General features: G+C 45.5%; 1 protein-coding gene across 4 annotated transcripts in view; it reads right to left on the bottom strand.

Annotated features, from left to right (window-relative positions):
• ELMO2 (engulfment and cell motility 2) overlaps positions 1-13,826 on the bottom strand; it is a 69,862-nt gene extending 56,036 nt beyond the window's left edge. For 2 of the 4 annotated variants that reach the window (XM_077251664.1, XM_077251666.1), the window contains exon 1: positions 13,641-13,826. The gene's annotated coding sequence lies outside the window, so the exon portion shown is untranslated. Of the gene's footprint in view, positions 1-13,422; positions 13,565-13,640 lie in introns of those variants that run through there. The other 2 variants (XM_077251665.1, XM_077251667.1) reach the window with 2 other exon arrangements.
• Positions 13,827-15,682: the final 1,856 nt, after the last annotated feature.

Below are 15,682 nucleotides of genomic sequence, written 5' to 3'. Positions count from 1 at the left end.
CAGCCTCATGGTATACAGCACACAGCCTCATGGTATACAGCACACAGCCTCATGGTATACAGCACACAGCCTCATGGTATGCAGTGCAGCCTCATAGTATACAGCACACTGCCTCATAGTATACAGCGCAGCTCTCCCCCCCAGAATGGCCCCACAGTCCAGTACTCATTGTTATAGAGTAAAAAAAAAAACAACAACACAGCACACTCACCTCTCCTCGTGCCCCCGCTGCTTCCAGTTCCTGCTCCTGCCGGCACACAGTGAGTGCGCGGCAGTGTCTGTCAGAGGCAGAGGGGAGGATGATGGGAGAGGAAGCGTCAGCTGACGCTCTCTCCTCCATCATTGCTTTGAACTGTACCGGCAGACGCCGGTATAGTTAAATGTGGCGCGGGAGTCGGCGCTGGCGGCAGGCGGGCCCCCTGCCTCACAGGGGCCCCATAGCAGCTGCGTGATGTGCCGCTAGCTGGGGACCCCTGGGGGAGCGAGGACCTGCAGGGGCCCCCTCGAGCCTCTGTGCAGCTGCACAGGTTGAACAGGCGGTATGTCCGCCCATGATAAAAACATGTCACCACTTCCGTATTTATCACCCACTGCTGGTTTTGGCTGACAAATACGGAGGTAAAAAACCTCACCACATACTCGACGTGTGCACATGGCCTTAGACTTTGTCATATTTTAATTGAGAAAATTATCCAATATCCCATGCTTGTGAGTGGCAAAAGTATGTTATCCTTCAGGGCTATAAATTAATTTGAAGGAAAATTAGAGTTTCATCCGTTTTTTTGCCGGATCAGTCAAAAATGATTTTTCCGGCGGACGGAGAAAACGTATAGAGGAACATTTTTTCTGTGCGGCGAAAAAACGCACAGCGACGGTTCCAGCAATAAACGGATGAAACGTGAGGTGAAATGAGTGAATCCGACTACAGTTTCTGGTATTTTTACACTGAGCATGCCCCGTAGCATCGTTTTCCATTCTGGAGTCTCTCTCTCTTCTGGAACAGGAAGTCCAAACTCTAGGCCCAATAAACAAAAACAGATGCAGCAAATTAACGGATCCGGCGCATCAGTTTTTCACAATTTGCACTAGATCCGTTTGTTTGTTTTTTTTTACAAATGGACGGATTATGCCTGAAGGCTAATAACTGATGTGTGAAAGTAGCTTAAATGCAGCAGGTTACAGAAAATTCAAAAAGTCAGCCAGTATTATAAAGTGCCCATGACATGTGAATAATGAGAAAGATGGTCAACACCAGGAGATTTTTTCCAGTCACCAAAATCAACAGGTTTGGGCGTTTTATAAATTGTTGCAGACTTTTGGGCTAAAAAAAAAAAAGAGAAACAATAGTGATTGGGATGAATGTACCTATAGTTCATCATGATCATCAAAAAGGGTTTGTGTTACTTTTTATGTGATTTTGCACGGTTTTTGTGAGGCAGATAAGTCAGTATGTGTGGTCCAAGCTGCAGCAAGACAGACGCGGACAGGCTCTGCATTCAGATGTCCATTTTTCGATTACTATGCCCAAAAGCCCGGCTGAGTAGTGAGACACTGCTGACCATGCTGACTACACAGCTGTGGCTTCAGGCCAAGTCCAAGAGCAGACTCAAAGTACATGCACACACGAGCTTGGCAGAAGTAATCTGTTCTCCACCAGCGTTTGTCACATCAGTGTCTCTTACAAGCACCAGTGCCCTATGGCTACGGGCACATGACAAGTTTCTCCTGCATGCCAAAATACGTTACACCTCTGGAGACTGCCATAGAGCAGTGTGTGCCAGCTGGGACAATCAGATTAAAGGCTTAATACATAGTTACATAGTTAGCAAGGCCGAAAAAAGACATTTGTCCATCCAGTTCAGCCTATATTCCTATATTCCATCATAATAAATCCCCAGATCTACATCCTTCTACAGAACCTAATAATTGTATGATACAATATTGTTCTGCTCCAGGAAGACATCCAGGCCTCTCTTGAACCCCTCAACTGAGTTCGCCATCACCACCTCCTCAGGCAAGCAATTCCAGATTCTCACTGCCCTAACAGTAAAGAATCCTCTTCTATTTTGGTGGAAAAACCTTCTCTCCTCCAGACGCAAAGAATGCCCCCTTGTGCCCGTCACCTTCCTTGGTATAAACAGATCCTCAGCGAGATATTTGTATTGTCCCCTTATATACTTATACATGGTTATTAGATCGCCCCTCAGTCGTCTTTTTTCTAGACTAAATAATCCTAATTTCGCTAATCTATCTGGGTATTGTAGTTCTCCCATCCCCTTTATTAATTTTGTTGCCCTCCTTTGTACTCTCTCTAGTTCCATTATATCCTTCTTGAGCACCGGTGCCCAAAACTGGACACAGTACTCCATGTGCGGTCTAACTAGGGATTTGTACAGAGGCAGTATAATGCTCTCATCATGTGTATCCAGACCTCTTTTAATGCACCCCATGATCCTGTTTGCCTTGGCAGCTGCTGCCTGGCACTGGCTGCTCCAGGTAAGTTTATCATTAACTAGGATCCCCAAGTCCTTCTCCCTGTCAGATTTACCCAGTGGTTTCCCGTTCAGTGTGTAATGGTGATATTGATTCCTTCTTCCCATGTGTATAACCTTACATTTATCATTGTTAAACCTCATCTGCCACCTTTCAGCCCAAGTTTCCAACTTATCCAGATCCATCTGTAGCAGAATACTATCTTCTCTTGTATTAACTGCTTTACATAGTTTTGTATCATCTGCAAATATCAATATTTTACTGTGTAAACCTTCTACCAGATCATTAATGAATATGTTGAAGAGAACAGGTCCCAATACCGACCCCTGCGGTACCCCACTGGTCACAGCGACCCAGTTAGAGACTATACCATTTATAACCACCCTCTGCTTTCTATCACTAAGCCAGTTACTTACCCATTTACACACATTTTCCCCCAGACCAAGCATTCTCATTTTGTGTACCAACCTCTTGTGCGGCAGGGGAATCAAGTGCTTTGGAAAAATCGAGATATACCACGTCCAATGACTCACCGTGGTCCAGCCTATAGCTTACCTCTTCATAAAAACTGATTAGATTGGTTTGACAGGAGCGATTTCTCATAAACCCATGCTGATATGGAGTTAAACAGTTATTCTCATTGAGATAATCCAGAATAACATCCTTCAGAAACCCTTCAAATATTTTCCAACAGTAGAGGTTAGACTTACTGGCCTATAATTTCCAGGTTCACTTTTAGAGCCCTTTTTGAATATTGGCACCACATTTGCTATGCGCCAGTCCTGCGGAACAGACCCCGTCGCTATAGAGTCCCTAAAAATAAGAAATAATGGTTTATCTATTACATTACTTAGTTCTCTTAGTATTCGTGGGTGTATGCCATCCGGACCCGGAGATTTATCTATTTTAATCTTATTTAGCCGGTTTCGCACCTCTTCTTGGGTTAGATTGGTGACCCTTAATATAGGGTTTTCATTGTTTCTTGGGATTTCACCTAGCATTTCATTTTCCACCGTGAATACCGTGGAGAAGAAGGTGTTTAATATGTTAGCTTTTTCCACGTTATCTACAACCATTCTTTCCTCACTATTTTTTAAGGGGCCTACATTTTCAGTTTTTATTCTTTTACTATTGATATAGTTGAAGAACAGTTTGGGATTAGTTTTACTCTCCTTAGCAATGTGCTTCTCTGTTTCCTTTTTGGCAGCTTTAGTTAGTTTTTTAGATAAAGTATTTTTCTCCCTATAGTTTTTTAGAGCTTCAATGGTGCCATCCTGCTTTAGTAGTGCAAATGCTTTCTTTTTACTGTTAATTGCCTGTCTTACTTCTTTGTTTAGCCACATTGGGTTTTTCCTATTTCTAGTCCTTTTATTCCCACAAGGTATAAACCGCTTACAGTGCCTATTTAGGATGTTCTTAAACATTTTCCATTTATTATCTGTATTCTTATTTCTGAGGATATTGTCCCAGTCTACCAGATTAAGGGCATCTCTAAGCTGGTCAAACTTTGCCTTCCTAAAGTTCAGTGTTTTTGTGACTCCCTGACAAGTCCCCCTAGTGAAAGACAGGTGAAACTGCACAATATTGTGGTCGCTATTTCCTAGATGCCCGACTACCTGCAGATTTGTTATTCTGTCAGGTCTATTAGATAGTATTAGGTCTAAAAGTGCTGCTCCTCTGGTTGGATTCTGCACCAATTGTGAAAGATAATTTTTCTTGGTTATTAGCAGAAACCTGTTGCCTTTATGGGTTTCACAGGTTTCTGTTTCCCAGTTAATAGCCGGGTAGTTAAAGTCCCCCATAACCAGGACCTCATTATGGGTTGCAGCTTCATCTATCTGCTTTAGAAGTAGACTTTCCATGATTTCTGTTATATTTGGGGGTTTGTAACAGACCCCAATGAGAATTTTGTTACCATTTTTCCCTCCATGAATTTCGACCCATATGGACTTGACATCCTCATTCCCTTCGCTAATATCCTCCCTTAAAGTGGACTTTAGACAAGACTTTACATAGAGACAAACCCCTCCTCCTCTCCGATTTTTACGATCCTTTCTAAACAGACTGTAACCCTGTAAGTTAACTGCCCAGTCATAGCTTTCATCTAACCATGTCTCGGTTATTCCCACTATGTCAAAGTTACCTGTAGATATTTCTGCTTCTAGTTCTTCCATCTTGTTTGTCAGGCTTCTGGCGTTTGCGAGCATGCAGTTTAGAGGATTTTGTTTTGTTCCAATCTCCTCGCTGTGGATTGTTTTAGAAATGTTCTTACCTCCCTTCTGAGTATGTTTTCCTGGGTCTTCTTTGTTCGAGTCTAATGTTTTTCTTCCCGTCCCCTCTACTTCTAGTTTAACGCCCTCCTGATGAGTGTAGCGAGTCTTCTGGCGAATGTGTGTTTCCCAGGTTTGTTGAGGTGTAGTCCGTCTCTGGCGAGGAGTCCATCGTACAAGTAATTCACACCGTGGTCCAGGAATCCGAATCCTTGTTGTCTGCACCACCGTCTTAGCCAGTTGTTCGCATCAAGGATCCTGTTCCATCTCCTGGTGCCATGCCCGTCTACTGGAAGGATAGAAGAAAAAACTACCTGTGCATCCAGTTCCTTTACTTTCTTCCCCAACTCTTCAAAGTCCTTGCAGATTGTCGGTAGGTCCTTCCTTGCTGTGTCATTGGTGCCAACATGTATCAGCAGAAATGGGTGGACGTCCTTGGAGCTGAAGAGCTTTGGTATCCTATCGGTCACATCCTTGATCATCGCACCTGGAAGGCAGCATACTTCTCTTGCGGTTATGTCCGGTCTGCAGATGGCTGATTCTGTGCCTCTCAGTAGTGAGTCTCCCACCACCACCACTCTTCGTTGCTTCTTGGCTGTACTTTTTGCTGTCACTTGTTGCTGTGTACCCTTTTCTTTTTTGCTTGCTGGTATTGCTTCATCCTTAGGTGTGCCATCTTCATCCTCTATAAAGATTTGATATCGGTTCTTCAGTTGTGTGGTTGGTGATTTCTCCATGGTCTTCTTGCTTCTTTTGGTCACATGCTTCCACTCATCTGCTTTTGGAGGTTCTCTGACACTTTTTTCACCTTCTGTGACCAGTAGAGATGCTTCTGTTCTGTCTAGGAAGTCTTCATTCTCTTTGATGAGTTTCAAAGTTGCTATTCTTTCTTCCAGACCTCGCACCTTTTCTTCTAAAAGGGCCACTAGTCTACACTTCTGACAGGTGAAATTGGATTCTTCTTCTGGTCGATCTGTGAACATGTAGCACATGCTGCAGCTCACCATGTAGCTTGTCACATCTGCCATGTTGCTCCTAGATCCTGCTGACTTGCTGTGTGTTTTCCTTCTTGTGTAATCTACTCAGCCAAGCTTTCTTGCAATAATGTCCTACAGGTAAAAATTTGCGCGCCGTAAGGCCTCATGCAGACGTACGTTTTTCACATACGTTTGATCAGTATTTTTCATAAAACACAATTATGTGTTTATTATTACAATTATTAGACAACGTACACATGTTCCTTATTTGGTGAGTTTTTTACCTTAGTCTTTGTAAGCCAAAACCAGGAGTGCAGCAATCAGAGGAAAAGAATAATAGAAACACGTCATTTTTCTCCCACTCCTGGCTTTGGCTTACAAATACCGAGGTGAAAAACTTACCAAATACTGAACACGTGCACATGGCCTTATTGCCTATAGCCATGTTTTTGTATACGGTACCTTGTTTCTGCAAAAAAACCATTGAAACATGTCTGTTTTTGAACCTAATCATGGATGAAAATGATCCATACAGATCTATAGATAGATGCGTAAACAAAATTACATACAGTGCATGCTGTCAGCCCGTGTGTGTCTGTTTGTTAACATTGGGATAAAAAGATGGATTAACTCCGCGCTGCTTGAAAGATAGAAGTCCAAATGGATATTCAGATGAAAAAGTGGCTTTATCCAACGCGTTTCGGAGTACTATGACTCCTTCATCAACCACATATACTTTTGTGGCTTCCTGATGAAGGAGTCATAGTACTCCGAAACGCGTTGAATAAAGCCACTTTTTCATCTGAATAGCCATTTGGACTTCTATCTTACAAGCAGCACGGAGTTAATTCACCTTTTTATCCCTTTTTTATCTCTGGCTGGTCACAAGGAGACTGGTGGATCTGCAGCAGCTAATATTTCTATGAGCCTGTGTTTGGGCTCTCTCTGGTGAGTAAAATCTGATTAGAGGTATCTCTTAATACTCAATTAAGACCCTATTGCGCTTTTACTTTCCTTCCAGCTTTTTATTGTTTTGTAACATTGCAGTGGGCAGGATACAATTTCCATTTTTTACAATTTTGCAAGCACTGGTAAGACCTTGATGGTAAACCCTGACCAAATACAGATGAAAATTAGATCCAAGACACTGATGGAAATCTGCGTAAGAGAAAAATCACTGAGGTCTGAGTTTGGCTTATGTGTGAGACTGATGCAGGCATTTCCTACAAATGATACCACTTCTATATATGTGTTCCTTCCTACTTTTCAGACCTATTTCTATCTCCACTCCCTGAACCGCGCACTGTGTGACACCTACTTCTCCTCTTCATGCAAGTAGGAAGCGAAAGTATAAGTGGCGTGGACCAGGAGCCTGCAAGGAGGCGGCCATGTTTATCCAAGCACTATGGTCCAGCAGGGGGTTCTTTCACACCATCTTTTTTTCCGATGGTCACGGAGCAGAAGACTCTTCAGGAATCACTCCTTTTCTTTGCAGTTTTGAAAACTCGCCTTTTTTTGTCATTTTCTGATGTTCTTTAAATAAATTAATCACTGAAGAAAACACTAGCATTTTTTTTTTTAAAGCAAAAACACTGACAAAACGCTTTTCAGCCATCCAATTGACTTGTATTGTAAATTACTGAGGGTCTTCCTAACGGAATCCCCCAGAAAAATTAACATACTGTATTTCTTTTCAGCACTTGACGGCTTTGAAAGCCTATATATGTGCACAGCAAGTAGTTTTTCCATTGAAACCAATAAGACTATCTTTTGAGCGGCTTTTTCTGGCATTTGGGGAGTGGAAAAGATACAGTGTGAACTTCCCCTGAGGGTATTTGAACAACATCTTTTAGATGCCGCCGTACCCGCTGTGTTTCTGAATCAGAAGATGCCCTGGTGTTTTTCCTGAAGCATCCTCTTTGGCAGTTCCTTGACTGTTTTTATGGTGCCGTTGGCATCTTTTTTTTTTTTTTTTTTTTTAAACTGTATATAAGAACTAGTGAGCAGTTTCCAAATGAAAGGCCCCTGATGACTGGTCAGGTCACTTCTTTATGCTGCTTCATGGCACTCGAAGCCTGAAGAGGGTAAAAGAAGCTGTAAAACACTGAGCATGTGCACAGCAAGCCGCTTTGACATTGCAGTTCATATATTCCTTCTTTTTTGCATTTTTTATGCACTTTATCAGGCGCAGAATCCACATCCCAAACCCTAAGGGTCACTATCACGAAAAGGCCGGGGTCACACTTGCGAGAAACTCGCACGAGTCTCGCGTCTCAATACCTGGCACTGCCGCCGGCACTTTGACCGGAGCGCTCAGCTGCATAGAAATACATGTAGCCGCACACTCTGGTCCCGAGTGTCGGCGGCAGTGCCGGGTATTGAGACGGGAGACTCGTGCGAGTTTCTCGCAAGTGTGACCCCCACCTTAGACTGACATCAAAGATATTAAAGGTCATATTAGTATGTGTGAAACCAGTGTCCCCTGATATATCTCCTTATACGACCTGTCCGGGACTGACTCAGATGTACATGGACTTCAATCTACACAGTTCACCATTACTGGTAAAAAAAAAAAAAAAAAAAGGAGAAATAAGCGTGACACACTGATAAGAAATGTGTGGCCATACATCTGAAGGGCGATCGGAAGCCATTGTGGGTTATAGATAAGTACCCACCAGCAGATAAGCCGTCATCTCTCCACATTTGGTGCCGGTCCAGGTTCTTGCTCTTATCAGAATGTGTCACATTTGATTGCTCACAAGTACCAGCCGCAGTCACAAAATCTGAGCCGTCTAATTAGCTAAATGTTTCACACAGGGAGCACAGATGAACAATCTGCTCTGCGCACAATGGGATTTGCTTCTTTCTTACAAAACCACATTTTTTATATGCACATTTAAAGAGTAACCGTTGTTTTAATTTTAATTTCATAAATCAATAGTACACGTGAAAATAAGTACCATATTTTTCGGACTATAAGACGCTTCTAGATTTTAGAGAAGGGAAAAAAATTGAAGCAAAAAATGTGGTCAATTCTGTACTTATAGACCCCATCCTGGTATATGTGTCATATATATATTTGTCTAAAATCCAGATATAAATGGCTCCCTCATCACCATCATTGTATACATCATCCCCCTAATACCCATTCTGGTATAGATGGCTCCCTGGTATGCATGGCACCCCCCATCCCTATTCTGGTATGCACGGCCCCCTCATCCCTGTCCTGGTATGCACGGCCCCCTCTTCCCTGTCCTGGTATGCACGGCCCCCTCTTCCCCGTCCTGGTATGCACGGCCCCCTCTTCCCCGTCCTGGTATGCACGGCCCCCTCTTCCCCGTCCTGGTATGCACGGCCCTCTTCCCCGTCCTGGTATGCACGGCCCCCTCATCCCCATCCTGGTATGCACGGCCCCCTCATCCCCATCCTGGTATGCACGACCCCCTCATCCCCATCCTGGTATGCACGACCCCCTCATCCCCATCCTGGTATGCACGGCCCCCTCATCCCCATCCTGGTATGCACGGCCCCCTCATCCCCATACTGGTATGCACGGCCCCCTCATCCCCATACTGGTATGCACGGCCCCCTCATCCCCATACTGGTATGCACGGCCCCCTCATCCCCATACTGGTATGCACGGCCCCCTCATCCCCATACTGGTATGCACGGCCCCCTCATCCCCATACTGGTATGCACGGCCCCCTCATCCCCATACTGGTATGCACGGCCCCCTCATCCCCATACTGGTATGCACGGCCCCCTCATCCCCATACTGGTATGCACGGCCCCCTCATCCCCATACTGGTATGCACGGCCCCCTCATCCCCATACTGGTATGCACGGCCCCCTCATCCCCATACTGGTATGCACGGCCCCCTCATCCCCATACTGGTATGCACGGCCCCCTCATCCCCATACTGGTATGCACGGCCCCCTCATCCCCATACTGGTATGCACGGCCCCCTCATCCCCATACTGGTATGCACGGCCCCCTCATCCCCATACTGGTATGCACGGCCCCCTCATCCCCATACTGGTATGCACGGCCCCCTCATCCCCATACTGGTATGCACGGCCCCCTCATCCCCATACTGGTATGCACGGCCCCCTCATCCCCATATTGGTATGCACGACCCCCTCATCCCCATATTGGTATGCACGACCCCCTCATCCCCATACTGGTATGCATGGTCCCCATGAGAAAAACATTTAAAAAAAACCTAAACCATTATACTTACCTTCCTGCGCTCTGTCGCAGCATCCTGTTCAGCAACAGATTTCAGCTTGTAAGCAGCGCATGCTAGTGATGTTATGCGCTGCTTACAAGCAGAGGACAGCTGCCGAAATACTCACCGCTCCCCACGCCGGGACTATAGCGCACTATTAGCTGCAGCTACCGGCTGGAGGAAAAAAGTGAGTCTTATAGACCGAAAAATATGGTAACTTTGAAATATATCTTATCAGAGAAATCTGCTCCTTTGACAGAATTAATCATTCATTACGAAAATTCTCAGTTCTGAGGTAAAATCTGTACTCAGTTAAGACACTTTCCCATCACTGATATAGGAGATGGCAGGTACTGATAAGACTCTATGTAGATGGGAGGAGCTACAGGCAGAGCTCCTCCCCCTCCTAGCTGCATAGAATCTCATCAGCACCAACTGCCATTTTCTCTCTCAGTAATGGTAAAGTCTTCACTGAATACAGATTTTACCTCAGAACTGAGAATTTTCATGTCTGATGCTTATTTTAATCTGTTCTATTCATAAATGACGGTTACACTTTAATCATTTGAGCACTCATGCCATAAGTGCCAGTGACACACTTGTGTTTAAGATGCGTGGCATGGTTGAAGTGAGCCCTCAGGTCGCCACAGGATAAGTCTGTGTTCACACAGGGTTTTTCGGAGGCGGTGTTTGAAGCGGATCTCCTCCAGAACTGATTGAAAACCTCTTCCTATTCATCTCTATGAGAAATCAACTTTGCTATACATATGAGTACAACTCCGCAAATTTTTCATCTGCCAAAACAACTCCATCTGGAACATACCCCTAAGGTTATGTTCACACTGAGTTTCTGAGGCAGACAAATCCAATAATTCTTTTCTAGAGGAAATTGCTTCAGAAAATATTCTTTTATTAGAGATTTTTTTGTTGGAGTTTATCTTTTGAAGAGTTCAGAAAAACTTGTTGTTACTGAAACCTTTTTTTTTTTGCAGTCCAGGCAATTTTTAAAAGATCTTCCGTGAAAAAAAAAAAAACTCTCACTAACAGAAAAGTAGATTTCCCATGGGAGTGAATAGGAAGAGATTTCCAACTGTTTGTAGGCTACGCGCACTGAGGTTTTCAAGGAGTTTCTGGAGCAGACACTGAGCAGAGTCGTGTCCCTAATTTCTCATACAAATCTCAAAGCTCCCCAAAAGCTTGGAGTCTCCTCTCAGTTTCTGCTCTAACAGCTCTGCAAGAAGACAGAAAACGCATGTTAGGAGAAAAAAAAAAGGGTGTCCATTGCCAATAACCTTGACTGACGCTTCTATGCTCTTATAATGCCTCTCTCAAAGGATTGTGTGGTTTAGGGAGTCCCTTAATAGAGGGTAGTTCACAATGAAGACTAGCCCTGGGGCTCAAGAAGAGCAAGACCAAGAAAATCATTGATTACTATAAGCAACTGATAGACTAACATGTCCGTGCAAATCGAAACAGACAAATTGTGGACCAAGTACAATTCCGATCATTCTCCCAAGGAACCCTCATGTACACATATAGCAGACAGCACCCACACCGGGTGATGAAAATCCAATATATCCTTTATTCGGCCATATATGGGCTACTACGTTTCAACCTGTAACAGGCCTGTTTCCAGCACAACGCACGGACTGGCCATGGGTGCCCCCAATCGGCCACGCACGAGTCCGTGTATTAGCGGTCCGTGCCGACACCGAATGGCACAGACGTGTGACTGAGCCCATAGCAGACTGACAAGAACTCAAAAAGATTTCCAGAATTACAATTTTTCTAATGCAAATCTAATCCCTAGACCGCCACTACGGAAATAACAATGTAGTAATACAAGAAATGTAACATCAAATAATGTAACAGGTCTGTGCTCCTCTCATGGACGAGGCACATGGCGACAGAAGGAAGCACCGCCAGAAAAACAGCTACCGGCAAGGGAAAACCCCAATCTCTACACCAGTCAGTGACCCGTTAGCTGTGACATACAATCACAAGCATGTCCCCCTCCGCCAGAACCGCCTCCCTCTTCCCCTCCATGACACCCACTGACGACACCGGATCAGTGTATGGAGGAATATGGCTCCGTGTACGCTGCAGGCAATGGCCGTACACTAGGTAATTAGCCCCCCCGTGTTCAGGACACTTGTCAATATGGGGAACGGTCTGTAGGCATCTAAATCCCCATCTTCATACACCCCGAGACCACCTGCACACGTTCAGTATTTGGTGAGTTTTTTACCTCAGTATTTGTCAGCAAAAACCAAGAGTGGAACAGTCAGAGGAAAAGTATAATAGAAACACATCACCACTTCTGGATTTATCACCGAATCCTGGTTTTACCTTACAAATACTGAGGTAAAAAACTCACCAAATACTGAACGTGTGAACATGGCCTATTAGAAACACGTCACCACTTCTGGATTTATCATCCACTCCTGGTTTTTGCTGACAGATACTGAGGTGACATACTGAATGTGTGAACGCAACCTAATATGGAATTTTGAGCTAATAAATGGTAGTCAGTAATCCACTGGTATCAATAGGCACTGTGTAATGCTTCACTTCCCCTGTGGAGGCGCTGCAGGACAACAGAGCACACAGCAGTACAGCTAGTGGTCAGTTAGGGGCGTGACCACACAGTCCGACGTCCAATCAGAGCTGACTGTGTAGGGACACATCTTTCTGATAACGCCCAGTTGTCGATTTAGTCAGAGGAAGGGTACAGCACAGATATAAGAGGGTCTTCAGATCCAGATGTTTTGCTATTTGAGTCCAGAGGTCAGATACCTTGGCCTCCTGGCCTTACTGGGGTCAGGGCAACCTTGTAAAGGGAACGTACGTTTACATCCGGTGTATAGGGTCTTGTGGCCAATAGAAATGGTACCTTTCATGTAGAGATCCAGTGTAGGAGCCGTATGTAAATCAGGCTGGATGTGCACTGGGGGTGTGGATGAAGCAGGCCACTGACACACCCCAGTGCACTGCCAGCCTGATTTACATATGGTTCCTACACTGGGTTTCTCAGATCTCTACTAGAAAAAAAATGTGGTCCCGATTGGCTGCAGCGCTCACACGTCCCTGGGACGAAACTCACGGCGTGACCACTGCAGCCCCCGATTATGTCGCATGAACACCCCAATACTGGACCGGCGCCAATGAGGCTACAAGGGGGGTCTGTATCTTACATGGGGTCTACAGCTTCTGAGAAGGGGTCTCCATATGGCGGACAGCCCCTCTAAGTCCTGGAGTGCCAGGAGCTCCCCCATGCCACTGGGCAGGTGACAGCTACCACACAGGTGCCCGGATGGCCGGGGGTCGCCCTGCCCCCTGGGTTATTGGGGAATGGTCCTCTGCCCAGACTTTCCCGGACTTCCCATGTGTGGCCTCCGGCGGCGGACGTGTTAATCCGTTAACCCTTCCCATGCCCCCTCCGCAGACACAGACCCCTTCACCACAGACTGCGCCAATTACAGAGCCGGGTGCGATCCCCGGACACCACACAGAGCCGCGTTCACACGCCTCGTCCTGGCCACGCTCCATCCTCCCGGCAACCAGGCGGGGCCCTGTGCACCACCCGCCGGACATCTCTGCCCAGGACCGCACGGCACCCCAGTAAGTGACCCGGATTTAACCCATTCCTACATCCCCAGGCCCTCTCTCACCTCTTCCCGGCTCCGCCGCTCCCTTCAGTCTTGTTGCCGTGGTAACGCCCAGGGGGCGGGCTTTCCCAAGTCGTGTGCTCATTGATGCGATGAATCCGTCACTCAGAAGGTAAAGCTGGAGAGCGCCTGGCAGATGGGGCGTGGTCAGTCATGTTCCCAGAGCCTGATTGGCTGTCTTCGCTGTCACACACGAACGCGCTGTCCCGGACTCTGACTTTTATCACTGTGGTAAGACTGAGTGGTCCCATAATGCACAGCGGCAGTGACCCTGCCGGCCCGGTGTCCCAGTCATAGAGGGAGCTGGAGTGGGGGCTGTGGGGCAGGACGTGTGCCCTCTGCCCCAGAGAGGAGAACTGCCTGACCTCCAGCCGCAGAGAATGACTAGCGGTGGGCACGGGCATCTCAGTGATGGAGAAGCCATGCTGACCTTGGTTTCTTAGGCTATGTTCACACGTTAATTAACTCCTAATCACCAGAAAATAACTGGTGAAATACCGAGGCTAAGGCTACTTTCACACTAGCGTCGGGAACAACCCGTCGCTGCGCGTCGGGCCGACGTTCCCGACGCTAGTGTGGTCTCCGCCGCACAACGGGGGCAGCGGATGCATATTTCCCACGCATCCGCTGCCCCATTGTGATGTGCGGGGAAGTGCGGGGAGGTGGGGGCGGAGTTCCGACTGCGCATGCGCGGTCGGAAAAAGCGGACCGTCGGGAGCAAAAAACGTTACATGTAACGTTTTTTTCTCCCGACGGACCGCTACCATACGCCCAAACGCCGCCAAACGCATTCACCGTTTGGAAATGCGTCGCAAATGCGTCGCAAATGCGTCGCTAATGTTACTCTATGACGAAACAACGTATCCAGCAAAAACTTTTGCTGGATGCGGCGTTTCGCAAAAACGACGCATTTGCGACGTATTGCAGTTAACGCTAGTGTGAAAGTAGCCTAAGACAGAAATATATAAAATAGATATCTTTATTAACACACAAAATGTAAAATTACATATAAAACAAGACAAGGAGATTTCAAAAAAATAACGAAATAACTGATGGTTACATGTTTACAAAATTCCAATGGTCCACACACTACACAGGTTAAAGGTATATACCGGTAAGTTGCTCATTTAAATACAATGTATCTCAAAGATATATTTCTTTTTATTTCATATAGGGCAAAGCAAAACACCTTTATTGTCTATAGAAAACTCTCCTTTAGCCCAGTGTAAAGTGTAAAAATGCTGTGCAAATATGCTCATTAATTAAGTCCTGTAACAGCAATGGTAACTGGCACTATATAAAGTGCTCTGTGCTGTGAAAAGGAATGTAATTTATAAATGGGCCCACGTGACGTTTACTATATCTTACCCTAGTATATAATCCTATGCACATATGTCCATTAGTTATATCCTATAGCAGCAATGGTCACCGGCACTATATAAAGTGCTCTGTGCTGTGTAAGGGAATACACCCTATAGATAAACCAACGGGACACTTAATATATCTTGGCCCAGTATAAAATCCTATACAATTATGCTCATTAATTTTAGCCTATAACAATAATGGTCACCGGCATTAAGTAAAGTGCTCCATACTGTGCAAAGGAGTGCATACTCTGAATGAACCAACAAAGCACTTCATGTATCTCCACCCCATATATAATGCAAATCCTGTGCAGGTATCCTATGGTAGTAATGGCCGGCACTAACTAAAGTGCTCTGTGCTATACTCAGGAATATATATACTGAATCAACAGGGCAAAGAACGGGGGAGGAAAAATCAAAATATAAAGTGCAGTGCAGCAAAAAACAGGGACCTATACCGCAAACCGTGGATATTATTACTTACATGTAAGAGACCATCAGAAACCCCGACAGCGCCGTTTCGCCATATTGGCTTCCTCAAATGGGGGCGTGTCACACCCCCATTTGAGGAAGCCAATATGGCGGTTTGCGGTATAGGTCCTGTTTTTTGCTGCACTGCACTTTATATTTTGATTTTTCCTCCCCCGTTCTTTGCCCTGTTGATTCAGTATATATATTCCT

Source organism: Ranitomeya variabilis, chromosome 4 (genome assembly GCF_051348905.1).
Source record: "Ranitomeya variabilis isolate aRanVar5 chromosome 4, aRanVar5.hap1, whole genome shotgun sequence".
Lineage (NCBI taxonomy): Eukaryota > Metazoa > Chordata > Amphibia > Anura > Dendrobatidae > Ranitomeya > Ranitomeya variabilis.
Note: the sequence above shows the minus strand (reverse complement) of the source record. Positions and strands in the feature narration are given on the sequence as shown.